This window comes from Leptonychotes weddellii, chromosome 7, assembly GCF_054177405.1.
Source record: "Leptonychotes weddellii isolate Sample4059 chromosome 7, ASM5417740v2, whole genome shotgun sequence".
In the NCBI taxonomy this organism is placed as follows: Eukaryota; Metazoa; Chordata; class Mammalia; order Carnivora; family Phocidae; genus Leptonychotes; species Leptonychotes weddellii.
This window is the reverse complement of record NC_138375.1, coordinates 15,998,848-16,013,291: the sequence shown is the minus strand read 5'-3', so window position 1 is coordinate 16,013,291 and position 14,444 is coordinate 15,998,848. Positions and strand designations below refer to the sequence as shown.

At 35.3% G+C, this 14,444-nt stretch overlaps 1 protein-coding gene and 1 pseudogene across 1 annotated transcript in view; both read left to right on the top strand.

Moving 5' to 3' along the window:
* CDH12 (cadherin 12) overlaps positions 1–14,444 on the top strand; it is an 875,493-nt gene that overhangs the window by 586,445 nt on the left and 274,604 nt on the right. The gene's annotated exons all lie outside the window — the stretch shown is intronic.
* On the top strand, positions 9,678–9,777 carry LOC115939385 (U6 spliceosomal RNA; annotated as a pseudogene).

Genomic DNA, 14,444 nt, shown 5'->3' with positions numbered 1-14,444 from the left:
AGAAGATCTAACTAACCACAGCTCTGTCTGCCTTAACACTTAGGCCTGAAAAGGTTTTTACCTATAATTTAGCAACAAAAAAAACCTGAGTTTTTCTTGGCCACTTATATCTAGAAGAGATTTTAGTTTCTTAATTTCTTAAAAATCTAGTTGTCTCTGATAACTAATGGCAAGCATAGCTATACATAAATTATATGTATATTTAAGTTATGTTTGTTATGCATATTAAGTTATTGAGTACTGAATACATAGTATGGTGGGATGTAAAACCATAAGGATATGATATTAGGTACTTGACTGTGAAGGGCTTACTTTCTTTTCAGAAGGCAAGACTGCTACATATAAAATAGTAAAACAAATGAGTTTTAAATATGTAGTAAATATTAACTAACTTTGTGAATAATTAATGATATTTGTCAGGTTAGAAAGCCAGAGTAGACAGGGAGGCCAAGACTATCAAGAAAGAATGGAGAGGGCAGATATTACAAAAAAATTTTACAAACAGAAAATATTCATAACTGAGTTGATATAGATATAAATATGAAGAGATAAGGGTATCTCTAAGATTTTAAAGTCAAGGGTCATTGGTGTGTGTGTGTGTTTGTGTTTGTGTGTATGTTGTATGTATTTGAATGAAAAATTTATTGAATAAATTAATTTATAAATGAATTATTTAAAATTAATCAAAGTGGTTTTGTTCACTTACTGACTTGCAGCCTATTGAGTTTGGAGATCATCAAATCAGATGTGTGGTAGGTATAGACACTCTACTGAAACTCAAGTCAGAGAGTTTCCTAGAGGTCACGAGGCAGAAGAAACAATAGAACTAGACAGTCATGGAAAACATTGCTTACTTTGGGTTAACTGAGTGATTGTATAATATGGGATTATTTTTGCAAATTCTTGTTAAGGATGGCTTGAAATTGGGTCTAGAAAAACATACAGGACAAGGCACATGAAATAAATACAGGAAGCATTATGGTGGAGATCATGGCAGGACTTCAAAAGGGAGATATCCAGTAAAGCTGTACAGCATAGTTTGGAGGAGCAAACTATATAATGGAGCATGCAATTTGAAATCAGACATTGTATTGGGTTGAATTTTGTCACCCCAAAAGATATGTTCATGTCCTAATCCCTGGTGCCTGCGAAGGTGACCTTATTTGGAAATAAGTTTATTTGCTGATGTAATCAAGTTAATATAAGGTCATACTGGATTAGGGTGGGCCCTCAATCTGATAATTAGTGTCTTTAAAAAAAAGAGAGATAGGGATATTTGGATACAGAGACATGGTAGAGCCACAGTGGGAAGAAGGCCGCATGACAATAGGTTAGATATTGGAGTAATGATGCTATAAACCAAGGAACACCAATAATTGCTGGCAAACACCAGAAGTTAGAAGAGAAATATGAAACAGACTTTCCTTTGGATGCCTGGGTGGCTCAGTTGGTTAAGTGTCTGCCCATGGCTCAGGTCATGATCCCAGGGTCCTGGGATCAAGCCCAGCGTCCAGCTCCCTACTCAGCAGGGAGTCTGCTTCTCCCTCCCTCTCTGTCCCTCCCCTGCTTGTGCTCTCTTTCTCTCTCTCTCTCAAATAAATAAAAATCAAAGAAAGAAAGGAAGGAAGGAAGGAAGGAAAGAGGGAAGGAAGAAAGGAAGGAAGAAAGGAAGAAAGAAAGAAAGAAGAAAGAAAGAAAGAAAGAAAGAAAGAAAGAAAGAAAGAAAGAAAGAAAGAAGCAGACTTTCCTTAAGAGCCTCCAGAAGGAACCAATTTTGCTGACATCCTGAACTGTGGGAAAATACATTTCTGTTATTTAAAGCCACCAAATTTGTGGTAATTTGTTACGGCCATTCTAGGAAACTAATACAGACATCCTCAAATGTATTTCTATCTCTGCTGTGTGATAATAGTCATTTCTCAAAATCTTAGTACTATGGTGGTAATTACTTTGCAATTTTTAATTGTATCAAATCAACACATTATACACCTGAAACACAATGTGATGTGTCAGTTATATCTCAAATAAAGCTGGAAAAAATAAAATAAATGAAAGTGAATAAAACTGAACCAAAATCCATGATAATTTCAGTGAAAAAATATAGAAAGGGACTATACATAATGCACAACTCAGAAAGCTGTGAGCATAAGTGAGACAATGTAAGTGAAGAGCTTAAAGTGATGTCTGAAATACAGCAAATGCTTAATAAATGGTGGTTTTTAATTATAGAAGTAGCAGTAGTAACAGATGGATGAGGCTCAAAGGTGTAGGCAGTTGACATAAGGAAATCCAAGCAAGCATCATACTTCCAGTCACAAGACAAATTAAGTACTTGCGCTGCTAGATTTGTAGGTGGTAGTGATGAAAAGAGAGCTGTAGAGGAACAAAATCCCAAAGGAGCTGACGTGCCAGTTAGGAAGTCAAAGAGCAGGGAAAAAGAGCACAATTTGGGTATGTGAGGGTAGAAATCAGGAGTATGAGACAGCCAGGATGGAAAACCAGAAATCATATGCCTTTAAGATAGTACCGTGGATATCTTTATTACTGCTTGATAAGTGCTATTCATAATAATCTCTAGGGGCGCCTGGGTGGTGCAGTGGGTTAAGCATCTGACTCAGTTGTGAGATCAGCCCTGGGCTTCGAAATCAGCGCAGTCTGCTTAAGACTCTGCCCCTCCCCACTGTCCTCGCTTGCACACATGCGCGCTCTGTCTCTCAAATAAAATAAGTACATCTTTAAAAAAATAATAATCTCTAAAAAAGATCAGGTACTTGTCATGAATAATCAATGCCTCTTTCTAGTGATTTTTTTTTTTTTCCTTGATAGAGCAAATCCTGGTGACCACAGTTCCCTCTGTGCTTGGTAGGTTAGATGGGACTTCTTCCCACTCAACTCCATTAATAGTTTGCCTTAGATTTTAATGTTGAGTGGAGGGCAGAGAAAGAGAAAACAAACATCATCAAAAGAGAATCAGAAAGTATTATCGACTGGGTGAAAAGTTGGGGACATATGCCTAACCTGTTACTTGAGATAAAAAGAAACTGACAATTGCCCATGAAATGGAAATGGTTCACTAAGAAAATGGCCCTGGAATTAAATTAGATTGAAAGGTCTTTTATGGAATAAAAATAGAATCACAAATAATAACGAATATGGGCATAAAATATTACCTAATTTTTACAATAGATGAATTTCTGGGAAGCCAACACTGGATGCACAAAGTTAAGTTTCCATAAGAACACATCTGGAGAAATAATATTGTAAAAATGTACCTATAGATACATTTATTATACATACCCATTTGCAGTAAACAATTTCTGGACCTCCCTGAGGTATGGCTAAGCTAGCCCTATTTCTTATGGTCTTGGCTTGTTTATGTGGGTGTGTAAATAGAAAATTCACAGCCTCCCAGGACATTGTTGTTTTCAAGTGATACAAAGTAAAGATGATGTAACTGTTCAAGGAAGGACCCGTTTCAGCACTGCTTTATTATAAGAGCAAAACTACCTATCTTCCCACTGTGAATACATAATTAGTTTTTATCTATATTAAGAAATATTAAAAGTAAACATTAATTTAGGGGCATTTTCAGTGTTTTAAAATGTAGTTGAATAAAAACATGTATCTCGGGCGCCTGGGTGGCTCAGTTGGTTAAGCGACTGCTTTCGGCTCAGGTCATGATCCTGGAGTCCCGGGATCGAGTCCCGCATCGGGCTCCCTGCTCAGCCCGGCGTCTGCTTCTCCCTCTGACCCTCCCCCCTCTCATGTGCTCTCTCTCCTCTCATCCTCTCTCTCAAATAAATAAATAAAATCTTTAAAAAAAAATGTATCTCCCTCTCACACATGATTGACTTTCTAGTTACTAGTTTGCCATGCCCCCTTCCTTCAACTGGGGGTAGATAAAGGCCTATAATAATGGGAAAATGAGGTAAACATAATTGAATGAGGGCCATAAGGTGAAAAGTTACAAATAACTTTTTGTTATCCAGTTATTGTGTCTATGGCTTCTTTTTTAAAAAAATACACAAAATATATATTCATTTTGTGCTAAACTCTTTAAGTCCTTTATTCAATCTGTTGTTAAATTATATGGAAAGTTGAAAATATAATACTAATTGATACAAGGGAAAACATGAAAATACCTAACACAAGAATGCTTTTCTGGCTCTCTCAATAGCAGATTAACATTTTTAAGGTAATGTTATAGGGACTTTCAGTTGAATACTTAATATAAGGTACATCATATGTTTTTCATTTACATTGCTGCAAGATTAAACACTTAAATATACTGTAAACAGACTATGCATTATAATGGCCACTAAGAGTATTTCAGAGGTGTTTTCGGGTTGCTGCTTACTTCATTAACAAATATTGATTGGAATTCTAGTGTTAGAATTATATTGAATGTTTGCATGTCATTAAAATTGTTTGCAGCCACTAGAATCATATTTGAGTGAAGTGTGCACTGTGTAATTCAGGCACATTTTCATGCTTGAAAATAATATAAATGGTAAGAGGGGCTTTAATTTTTTTTGTTTGTTTTATTTTGTTTTGTTAGTATGAAAAGAGGTTGGCAATCACTGTGTGTCTATTGAAAGGCACTGAATTGGAATATATTCAGATTGAATTTCTGATCTATGGTGTGCTTCAGAAATTTCTATAATTTTAGTCTCAACTCTTAGATCTTCTCTTTCCCTGCTCATCTGTGAGCTAGATAATTAATTCCTCCATCAATACATTATTTCATTTTGTCAAAAAAATGTTTATTTCATACTTATTGCAACCCTACTATGCGACTGCTTTGAAACTGAGTTGGTTCAACAAAGTATTTTCTGCTATCGTTTACACTGCGTTAGAAATGAAATACTTGACTGAATATTTTCAAGTGTATTTAGTCACCATTCCCATCCCCTTCTTCCTTTGTCTCTATGCCAATACATATCTAAGTGGTCTAAGAAAGGGATAGATAAGTGTATTTATTTTTAGGAAGAATTAGAGAATAGCTATCTATTACACATTGTGGGTAAAAGCATCACAATGGGAATAACTAATTTAGTTTTACTTATTTGGAGTCAATGTGAATTTCTTCAGTACCAGTTGGAATCAAGGTGACAGCCTGAGTCACCATTATTTTTAGTATTTTAGTAAATAACCAGACACCTCCCTTATGAATAAGCTGAAAAATCTAACAGAAAGAACAGAGACTAATGAAAAGGCAATGTGATACCATTGTCAATTCTCTAATAATTAGTTTATGACCTTGGACAAATTTTGATAATTTTATATACTGTATGTGTATACTTATACACATGCATACATAAGTATTTTTACATAATTGTGTATATATGATTTTAATATATGATTTTATCACAAATAGTAATAACCATTTTCTAACAAAAGATGACTCCCTTGACATGGGGTTGAAGAAAATTGAATTTATTTTTTTAAAGATATTATTTATTTTGTTTGACACAGAAAGAGAGAGCACAAGCAGGGGGAGTGGCATGCAGAGGCAGAGGGAGAAGCAGATTCCCCACTGAGCAGAAAGTCTGATGTGGGGCTCAATCCCAGGATCCTGGGATCATGACCTAAGCTGAAGGTAGATGTTTAACTCTGAGCCACCAAGGCACCGCAAAATAATTGAATTTAAATTACCATGTTCCCGGGGCGCCTGAGTGGCTCAGTCGGTTGGGCGTCTGCCTTCGGCTCAGGTCATGATCCCGGGGTCCTGGGATCGAGTCCCTCATCGGGCTCCTTGCTCCGCGGGAGGCCTGTTTCTCCTTCTCCCACTCCCCCTGCTTGTGTTCCCTCTCTGACTGTGTCTCTCTCTGTCAAAAAAATAAATAAAATCTTTAAAAAAAAAAAATTACCATGTTCCCAGGACACCTGGCTGGCTCAGCCAGCAGGGCGTGCAACTCTTGATCTCAGGGTAGTGCATTTGAACCCCATGTTGCAGGACGAGGATACTTAAAAAATAAATAATAAATAAATAAATCACCATATTCCCAGAGCCCCTCAACTCTTTAGATAAAGAATTTGAACTGCTTACAATTTTAGCATCTTCTTCTGTACTTCACTAGGATTCTACTCCTCTTTATATAAACATAGACTTCCTGCCTGGAAATTCAGTTAAATTTTACAAGGTTGCCATAATCTAGTTTGATTTAAAAAAGAATATATATATATAGTATATGTGACCGGATAGTCCTGAAAAATTACATAAGCTGTAAATTTCATGAAACTTGAATAACACAATAATTTCAATTGACATTCCAATGCATACATAATAAGAAAAGTAAAAAATGATTACCATCTAAATCAAGGTAATTTGAATGTAAATGATTAGCTTTTGAATAAAGTAGTATCTGTTTCTAATTTTATATTTTACTTTGTAAAAAAGTCTAAAATTATTAGCTTAAAATATGAAAAGGTTGCCATTTTTTTTTCAGTTGGAGAATAGCAGTAAAGAGAGTCACAAGAGAAGACCATCAGAAGTCTTTAGTGATCATCACATTGGGATGCATAAAACAATAACAAAAACAAGAAAGGAAGGAAGGAAGGAAAGAAGGAAGGAAGGAAGCAAGGAAGGAAAGAAAAAGAAAAGAGCCTGATTTCAAGAAGCTTGCATTCTAGCAAGAGAGAATTCTTAGGAAGGAAAATAGATACATATGATAGTAAGTACTGATAACAAAATGAAGCTAGAACAAGATGAATAAATGACAGGCTATTTGAAAGAGGGTATTTGGACCAGGCGTTAATAAACTGATTTGAGAAAGGGTTTTCCTGGCAGAGGGCAGAGAAAAGTCACTGTCATAAACCTTACCTGTTAAAGAAAGATGGAGAAGGTCAGCAGAACTAGAGCACAGGTGGCAAAGGGGAAAGAAAGCAATCAAATCTAGAGACATGGGCACAACCTACATGAATCTTATATCCCTCTAGCTACCATGAAAAATTGCTGAATCTCTTATTCTGAGTGTGATGGGATGCCAATGGAGGGTGGCAAGTGGGGGAAAACATATTCTGATTTACATTTTTAAATAATTACTGGCTTTAGTAGGAAGAAATTATTTTAAGGTGAAGAGCAGGAGACAATTTAGGAAGCTACTGTAGTAATTCAAGTGAGAGAGGGTGGTAACCTGACTTAATGTGGTCCCTAATGGGAAATGTGGAATGGGATGAGAAGTGGCCCCATATGTTTATAAGGGAAGGTCAACAGTTTGCCAATTAATTCTTAGATTAGAAATAATGAACAAGTTCTATAAATTTAAAGAAATATAGATGAAACCTCAAGATTGTTCAAAAGCTTCTAGGGATGACTTGGAAGAAAGAAATAAAATGGTGGCACAGGAGAGAGTGGATAATTGAAGGAGGAAAAAAATATATATATATGTCTCTATATTTATAAAACATTGGATACTATATGATAAAATACACTATGTAAGTTATCAGGATTTTTCTTTTTCTTAGCTGTGTTTGTAATTAATTTTTTCTAGGAATCTAGATAAAACATTAAATTGTATGTTTAAAAATTTTACTTAAACTAATTTTACAAATATTTCATAATCAGATTAAATATTTAAATAAAATTTCCCTGAAACTTTCTAGAAAAGACAATTTAGATATTTATTCAGATATTCATTTATGTCTTCAAATGGAGAGAATAGTAGCTTAGAAATAACTCTGTGTCCGTCCATACACATTCCAAGACGCTGTTTGGGAGGTCAAAATAGTAAGATGAAAAACATTTTCAGGGAGGAATTTACAATCCTGTGAAATGGTTATATAAGAATCTCATGTTTTTGATGTCAGGTAATTTTAACTCAATTTAAATAGAATTACAATGCATTTATCTACATTTTCCATAAAATCTGACACTTTCTTCTGAATCTATATATTTAATTACATAAATTTAATTTTGACTGTGTTTTGAACTTTCTGGCACATACATACATAACTGATATCAGACTATTAGTACTGCGATGCAGGAGACAGATTACTACTTTTACCTTATGAAAATGTGAGTTGAAGAAATATTTATATTATTAGGAATTAATCTAAATAAGTAGAGCATTATAAATGGTTAAAACTGAATATACGGCAGGTGCCTCTTTGTAACAAATAAAATACACTGCACACTTCAATCCCAATTTTCCATTTTACCATTAATGCAAAAAATTTAATTAAATTTTGGACCATCGGGCATTGACCATGAGGACAAAAATAATTGAAAGAGTTTATATCTGTGTCTCCATTACACTTGCATATAAAATTGTAAATATTGCCATTACCATTAGTTGTACATTAATTAAAATGGTATAACCTGCCAGTAAGATAAATCAAGAATCCTTTTCAACTATTAGTTGGATAAGATTAATATTAAATCTGCTTATTTTTTGGAAACGTATTGGACTTTAGCCAATAGATGTGACTTTCAAGATTTACTGCGATTTAGATCTTAGAAATCAAATATATTTTTGAACCAGTAAGTGGATGCAGAAGGAACATATTATGTTTTCTAGAGAAATAGTTCATTATTTCCTAAAATTTTGCTGTTACTAGGGTAAAGGCACAATCTTATAGATCACAATCATGGATTTATGCATGAACAGAAGTGATCTGAGAACACCCTAGTAAAAATATATAGATGCTCAAGTGTAGACTAATGAACAATCAATAAGTCAAGAAATATTTTTAGAGCCTACAATGTACCAGTTATGGTCCTTTCCTTGACAAACGTCTTCCTTTGGCTCTGTGACAACCTTTTCCCATTGTTGTTGTGTTTTTTTGTGGGGTTTTTTGTGTTTTTTTTCCCTACTACTCAGGAGGCACTTCCTTCTCAGAGTCCTATACCAGTCCCTCTTCCTCAACACAGCACAGACTCTACCTTCTTGTACTGCATCGTGTAATTCCAGATAATCTCATTTACCCCATGGCTTTAGTTGTTGTCTGTGCTGTGATGAGTCCCAGAATGTTATCTCCTGCTTACATTCCACTTTGAAATGTCAGACCTATCACCTCCAGTTGCACATTACAGAAGGCATCTCACGTTCAGCATACCCCAAATTCAAGTTTTATACTTTGACCCAGACTCACTCCTTCTCCAAAGTTCTCTGCTTCCGTTTAGGGCACTACCATCCATTTGGTTTCTCATTCCACAAAAGCTGGAGGCAGTGTTTAAGTGATAAATTCTAGAGCCAAACCACTAGACTTTGAATGCCAGTTCTCCTAAATGGCAAAGTGACTAATGTTACTTAGGGCAAGTTATTTAATATCTCTTCACTTCACTTCTGTTATCTATGGTATTGGAATAATAATAGTACTACTCCATATGGTTAATGTGAGAATTAAACAAACCTACATGTGAAACACTTAAAATAATGATAGGCACTAACAAGTACTATCTAAGTGTTACGTGTTGCTTTTATTATTATTATTTTTTACTTTATTTTCCTTGACCCAGGGACTTCATATTCGATTAACCACTATTTCTCCCATTTCTAACTCTTAAATATTTTCCAATTCTATTCTCTTTGTTTTCACCATCTTGGCCAAATTCACCATTATTGATATTCTAGTTGCAGATTTATTCATATCTGTGATCTGCTTAATACTGTTTAATAGCTTTCCGATATTCTTAGGGAAAAGATGAAAATATTCAATAATATAAAAACCTTGCTGTGCTCACTTCCGCAGCACATATACCAAAATTGGAGTGATACAGAGAAGATTAACATACACAAGGATGACATAAAAACTTTGCTGACCAGCCTGGCCTAAGTCTACTGTTCTTCTTCAATATCTATCCATCACCTGTTGCTCACTAAGCTCTTTACTCCACATACCTTCCAGTTCCACTAAGGAGTTAAGCTTCTTTAAAGATTTTATTTATTTATTTATCAGAGAGAGAGAGAACAAGCAGGGGGCAGCGGCAGGCAGAGGGAGAAGCAGGCTCCCTCCTGAGCAGGGAGCCCGATGTGGGACTCGATCCCAGGACCCTGAGATCATGACCTGAGCTGAAGGCAGAGGCTTAACCAACTGAGCCACCCAGGCATCCAGGAGCTAAGCTTCTCCTGATAAAGTCCTCTATTTACTCTTCAGGTCTCAAATGTGACTTCTTCTTGGGCGAGTCCCTAAATCGCCGCCTCTCTCAGCAGATTTCCTCCCTATACTTACATGGATCTATACACTTTCTCTTCTAAGATGCTACTACCATTCTAATTAAGTAATTATTGGTGTAACATTTTGTTCACATCTGTCTCAAAGGTAAGGTCAATGAGAAAGAGAGAATCATGCCATTGGAATATATCACTTTATCCTTACCAGCCAGCACATTGCTTTACCATAGTAGATGTTCAATAAATAGCAGTTAAGGAATAAATATCTTGCACTCTGCCCTGCTCCCATGGAGAGCATAGTTTATGGGAAGTGGAGATTCAGCGAAAACAAGTGTTGAGAAGTGTTAGGAAGTGGATATACAAGAGTCATGTCACCCACTAGGGGGGCAGTCCCTAACTTCATCTGGGCTGATAAAGAAGGCCTCCTGGCTCAGTCGTTAAGCGTCTGCCTTCAGCTTAGGTCATGACCCCAGGGTCCTGGGATCGAGTCCGGCATCGGGCTCCCTGCTAAGCGGGAAGCCTGTTTCTCCTTCTCCCACTCCCCCTGCTTGAGTTCCCTCTCTCGCTGTGTCTCTCTTTGTCAAATAAATAAAATCTTTAAAAAAAAAAAAAAAAGCCTCCATAAGAAAGCTGTGTGCTTTCAAGCTGAGAGGAAAGGTGAGTGAGAGTTGGCTGGATGAGAGTGCTGGAGCAGGGGGTGGGCAGGCTGAGGGAACAGCACCTGCAAACTCTCTGAAGCAGGAGAATGCATAATCTGTATAGGACAGGTATCCATGAATTGGCAGCCAGTTCGTGGGATGATGTAATTTTGCCTGGAGAGCATGTCCTTGGTGACTTGTGTGTTTCAAGTCTGGGGGGGTCTCCCCAAAACATTGTGTTCTGATCAAGACTTTGGGGACTTTTGTCAGTAAAAGAAAGACAAATACCGTATGATTTCTCTCATATGCGGAATTTAAGGAACAAAACGAAGGAAAAAGAGACTAACAAAAAAACCAGATTCTTAACTATAGAGAACAAACTGGTGGTTACTAGAGGGGAGGTGAGTGGGGGGATGAGTAGAATAAGTGAGGGAGATTAATAGTGCAGTCATCGTGATGAGCACTGAGTAATGCATAGAATTGTTGAATCACTATATCATACACCTGAAACTAGTATAACAGTGTATGTTAACTATACTGGGATTAAAATAAAAATTTAAAAAAGACTTTTGTAGCTTTCTGACTCCTCTGAGGTGAGAGGGGCGTTCTTAGTTCACATAATAGCATATTGGGGACCCAAGATCTGATCCAATTTTAATAAAAATATTAACAGTAATAAAGAAATGTGTTGAGTTTTGCTGTACGTTTGCAGAATAAAATAACCTAGCTTATATATGCACACACAAAAATACACATAGACACACACACATGCACATGCAGAGAATGGCCTAAAAAATACGTACCAAAATATAAGATTGGATGTATGTGAGAATGGGACTATACCTTTTTACTTTCTACACTTCTCTCTTGTTTGAAATTATCCATCCAGTGTACCTTTTGGCATCACTTGTGTGATCAAAACTTTTAAAATATAATTAAATGTAAAATGAATATAAATTAAAATACAAATAAGTAAGCAGAAATATGTATTTAATTTAATATACATAGTGCGATAAGTATGCTAAAATATGCAAAATGTATCTTTAGCTGAGAAATCATCACATGATTTATCTTGGATAAAGGTAATGTGGGACGCGCGCATGACACTAGAATCATGAGCTGATAGTTGTATGATTTTAATCACTAATAGTTAAGCCTTGATTTTCCATGCTGATATATTTGTAGGTGCCTCTGCTTCAAGCCATCTCAGTTAGCCGTGCAAAGGGGTGAAAGTTCCAGGGATTTGTTTGGCAACATGTTTCTGAAAGGCCGTTTGGTACAGTTGCCTTCCATTTGTTTCATCAAGAGACTAAGCAAAACTAAAGTAGTTCTTCGTGATGAACTGGGAGGAAAGTGCCAAGATCATTTTACTGCTCAAAACGACTTGGCAGTAGGAAATGTTAAAATATTACAATCTCTCATATCTATGAACTCAGACAGGCTTTCAGTGGATGGCTCGCAAGCTCGTACGTGATTAAGATGCAGCCACATGGCCTTGGCTTATATTTCAGGCTGATGGGAGGAAGATAAAGAATTTGGATACTTTTAAATATATTAATAGTAATTTCTTAGGAAACCTTTGCCGGTTTGAGCCAAATGTTAATCTAAGAAATTAAGCTGTCTCCATTTTGATGTTGGTAAGCACTGCAATCCCCATTGATCAATGGGATTTCCTTTGCATTTGGGAAAGAGGGCTACATTTATTGAGAAATTGTGTGCTAAGTAAAATCCTGAGATAAACAACTTTATGGAAGGCAAACTGACGGTTTACCATACCTTTCCAGAATTTAAAGAGCTATTGTGGTTTGCTTTCTTTTCATGCAAATTGTGGAATGGATGAAAGTGACACAGAGTGTTGACACCAGCTAAATGGAAACACGATGTAGACAGTTACTGCAGATGCCTTATTACAACATTCTGCAAAACACATGGTTCCTGAAGGCTTCTTGCAATTGAAGCATCCGCGCTTTTCTTCACTACTGATGCTAATTTTGCCAATTTATGAGTGGCTTTCTGCTGTGAATACTACTACAAAAGAGCATATGTTAACTGGTCAATGCAGTCTTTTTGTTTTTGTTTAATCTGAAGACTGCTTTGATAACTATATGAATCAATAAATTACCAAAATAAGGATCAAATAAATAAATCACAGTGTTGTTAACCCTCCAGAATTATTATTACTGTTTTTTAATGGAGGGAAGTAATATTAGGGGACAAAACAGATGACACCAAATTTACCAAAATTTCAAAGTTTTAGAAGAAGAGTTGTAGAAGAGTATCTGGTTACCTATTTTGTCTATAGGATTTCAGTTTATGATTGATATTAAGATGAACATTCGTTAATTGACAAGATTTCCATTGATGTCTGGTCTCTCTGTGTGCATATATGCATCCTACATATTTATAAGTTAATAATTGAAAATAAAAAGGGATTTGTCATGTCAAAAATTGGAGAAGAATAAATTGACAGTGGAACAAAATATTAAATTGCAGCTTTTGTCTGCATGGATATTAAAATTAAGATCTTGTAGAAATGGCTCAAAATCTGTTTGATCTTACTCATATTCAAACATACATTTGATGTGTTAAACTTAATTTTAAAAAGGATTCCATTGAATTCAAAGACAAGTAAAGATCTTTCTGCTAAATATAAAAGAAGCACATTTATTTTCATTTTGTTTTAATTTTCCCAAGTTTAATTTATTTTAAAACATGAATATAGCCACTTTAGGGACAATTTTTAAGAAGGAAAAGCAACTAATATTTTCACTAACATAAAAAACAAATGAATACTTATAAAAAAAACATTTAAATGTATCAGTTCAGAATCAGTTTGTAAGTATAATTGTTTTTAATCTCCTTATATTTTGCATTATAAAATTAAGTAAAATAAAACTTTTATACTTTTCTTTATGAAGAAACTTCCAAAACTTTCACATTGCAGATGAGTTACATAAACCATTTTGTAAATGAGCAACCTTTAGAACTCACAGTTCCTGAGCCAAACTAAAACACTAAATTATTTTGTTTAAATTGTGCATGGAAACAATAAAAGACCACAAGCACAATTTTTACTATTAGAGGACAGGGAAGGTTAAGTTGAATTTAAATAGCAAATAAAAGTTACCACAAAGGGAGCGAGCTTTTAAAATGTGAAATATCTCTAGCTCTACAGTGGAAATCTCATTGCTTCCATATGAATAATTTTTCCATCAACACACATTTATTTCTGTTTTTTTAATTTAAATCTATAACTTAATAAAATATCCCTCAAATTCTATGGCTCTTTTATTCTTTGTTTAAATAAAATTGCTGGTATCTTTCAAAGTTATCATTTTATTAAATGCACAGTAGTATATAAAGAGAAATAAAAAAGGTTATTCAGAGAAATTACAGGTACATCTACATCCTAACCTTAATGCGAGTTCATTGCCTGTCCATTGGGCCCAGTTTTGTTCAAGCAATTATTAGACTGCTTTATTTATAGCACCCATGTGTCTGTTTTGGGCAATGGGTTCTCAATAAATTACCAAAATAAAATAACAGCCCAAGAACAGACCTTACTTTAAAAATAGATGTCACCAATTAGGATGGAAGGAGCATAGTTAGGTGAAGATTTAAATTGCACCAATTGCTCCTGGGAAATTGATGAGACAGACTGAGAGGAACACACATCCATGAATGTGCATGG